The following is a 3,322-nucleotide window of genomic DNA, read 5'->3' as shown; positions in this document are numbered from 1 at the left end:
CCTCATATGGATGCGAAAGCTGGACAGTGAATAAGGAAGATCGTAGAAGAATTGATGCCTTTGAATTGTGGTGTTGGAGGAGAACACTGAAAGTGCCATGGAATGTAAAAAAAAAACAATAGATCTGTTTTGGAAGAAGTGCAGCCAGAGTGCTCTTTGGAGGCCAAGATGGCTAAGCTTCGTCACTCATACTTTGGACATATTGTCATGAGAAGGATGTCATGTTGGGTAAGGTGGAGGGTCAGAGAAAAAGAGGAAGACCTGTAACGAGATGGATTGGCCAGGTGGCATCATTGATGGACTCAAGTGTATTAGCGGTAGTGAGGTTGGCCCAGGATCGAACATTGTTTCGTTCTGCTGTGCATGGGGTCACTATGAGTCGGTTCCGACTCGATGGCACCTGACAACAGCAACAACAACTACAAAATATATTTTTTTTCCACTTTTCTCAAGAAAGACTGCAAATTTTTTTCTGTATAGGGGATTATGGTATAAAAAATAACCTAGAGTTTGGAGTTGGAAAAGTAAAACTTTGAGGCAAGTAGCATTATTATTCCTCCTCTCTGAAGAGATATTATTACTGCAATAGTCTCAACGTCACACACTATTAAGTTATGCCTTTAAGAGTAACAGTCTTCAATTTGTTTTCTGCTTAATCACTTTCATCCTCAATATATTTGTCATGCTGGAATAAAAAGAACAATAAGTAAGAGTATTACAACCTCTTCATTCAATATAGATTTATTCCCATGCTACAAATTGCATCACTGTTATTAGCAATTTTATCCATAAAAAGTCAGGTGTGGTCAATTCACAGCTGCCTTTGTTCATGGACCTCATATAGGTGTTTTTGTTAGGTTCTGTGTAGTCAGTTCCCATTATAGCGACCTCATGCCTAGTACAACTGAACACTAAATGATCCTAAATCACCCTCAAATTGTTATGTTTGAGTCCGTTATTGCTTTTGTTGTGCTAGATGTCTATTTTGCTAGGAGGTCTTCCTTTTTTTTTGAGGACTGCTTTACCAAATATGTTGTTCTTCTTTGGGAACTGGCCTTTAGGACAACATGTCCAAAGTATGAAAGACAAAATCTCACCATCCAACCTTCTAAGGAACATTCTGGCTGTACTTCTTCTAAGAGAGATTTATTTGTTCTTCTGTCAGTCCACGGTACTTTTAGTATTCTTTGCTAATGCCATAATTCAAATGCTTTGATTCTTCTACAATCTTCCTTATTCAATGTCTAATTTTCATATGCATATTAAGCTATTGAAAATACCATGGCATGGGTAAGGTGCAACTTAGTCTTCAAAGTGACGTTTTTACTCTTTAACACTCTAAGGAAGTCTTTGTAGCAGATTTGCCTAACTTTATTTGTCTTCTGATTTGTTAGCAACTGCTTCCATGAGTGTCAATTGTGCATCCAAGAAAATGAAGTCTTTACAACTTAAAACTTTTCTTCATTTATCCTGATATTATTTATTGGTCCAGCTCTAAGAAGTTTTCTTTATATTAAAATTCAGCCCAGACTGAAGGCTGTAGGTGTTTTATTTTTTAAATCTTCATCAGTAAGTGTTTCCTTTCAGTTCCAGCAGGCAAGGATATTTCATCTACATATCTCAGGTTGTTAATGACTCTCCTCCAACTCTGTTGCCATATTCTACTTCATATAACCCAGTTTGTTCAGCATACAGATTGAATAATGATGATGAAAGAGTACAACTCTGATGTTTTTAAACCATTCATTAACCCCTTTCACCACTTGTCTCTCAGTTTGTTGCACTGGGACTTGCATGTTTCTGTGGTGCTTGAAGCTATGCCACCAGTATTTTGAATGCCCACAGTGTCACCTATGGTGGACAAGTTTCAGTGGAGCTTTCAGAATACAAAAGACTTGAAAGAAGGAGAGATGAACTAGTTCCGAATGTTTAGCTACTGAAAACCTTATGAATAGTAGTGAAACATTGTCAGCAACAATATAATGAATGTTGAAACATGATGAATGTACCAGAATATTGTCAGCTACAGTGCTGGAAAATGAGCCCCCCAGGTTGAAAGGCACTCAAAATATGGCTGAGGAAGAGCTACCTCCTCAAAGTAGAGTTGATTGTGATGATGTGAATGGAGTAAAGTTTTCAGGACTCTCATTTGCTGATGGATCACAACGCAAAATTAGGAGAACTAGCTTCAAACATCTATTAACAATTAGAATATGGAATGCACAAAGTATGAACCTAGGAAAATGAGAAGTTGTTAAAAATGAAATAGAATGCATAAAGGTCAATATCCTGTGCATTAGTGAATTAAGATGGACTAGTATTGGCCATTATAAATAAATCTGAAAATCACATGGTTTACAAATTGCTGAAATGACAGAAGAACTAACAAATCTATGTTGGAAGAAGTACAATCAGAATGCTCCTTAGAAGCCACGATGACCAGACTTTTGTCTCTCATACTTCAGACATGTTATCAGGAGGGAACAGTCCCTGGAGAAGAATTGTGCTTGGTACAGTGGAGGGGCAGTGAAAAAGAGAGACCTCCAATGAGATGGATTGGCATGGTGGTAGTAAACATGAGCTCCAATGTAATTGTGAGGATGGTGCCAGACCAGGAGGTGTTTCATTCTATTAAATAATGATGGTGAAAGGATCATATGGGTTAGAACTAACACGATGACACCTACCAACAACAAGAGTGTTCCCTTGGTTTTCTTTTTCCCAAAGTACTGCCTCTTTCTCTTTTTGTACAGCTTCTTTATAAGAAAAATGAAGTGTTCTGGAACATACTTAGAACGTTATTCATAGTTAGTTATGATCCACACTATGGAATGCCTTTGCACAGTCAGTAAAACACAAGTAAGCATTCTCTCCTTTTAGCCAGGATCCATCTGTTTTCCTCAATGATATCCCTGGCTCCTTGCTTTATTCTAAATTTGGTTTAATTCCTGGAAGTTCCTGGTAGCATAGTGGATAATGACTTGAGCTGTTGGCTGCAAAGTCAACAGTTTGAATCTACCAACTGCTTCACAGGAAAAACATGAGGCTTTCTGCTCTCACCAAGATTTACAGCATAGGAAACCCCATCCAGGGTCACTGTGAGTTAGAACCAGCTCAAGCGCATACCACCACCACCACCACCACCACCACCACCACCACCACCCTGTCAATATACTGTTTCAACTGTTTTTGTGTTGTCTTCCGAAAAGTTTTTCTTGTATATGATATTGTTAAATGATTTCCACATTCTGTTGGGTCACCTTTCTTTGAAATGGGCACAAATGTGGATTTCTTCCAATGGGTTGACTGGGTATCTGTCTTC

The sequence above is a fragment of the Chrysochloris asiatica genome, unplaced genomic scaffold (genome assembly GCF_000296735.1).
Source record: "Chrysochloris asiatica unplaced genomic scaffold, ChrAsi1.0 scaffold00191, whole genome shotgun sequence".
Classification (NCBI taxonomy): Eukaryota; Metazoa; Chordata; class Mammalia; order Afrosoricida; family Chrysochloridae; genus Chrysochloris; species Chrysochloris asiatica.
Note: the sequence above shows the minus strand (reverse complement) of the source record.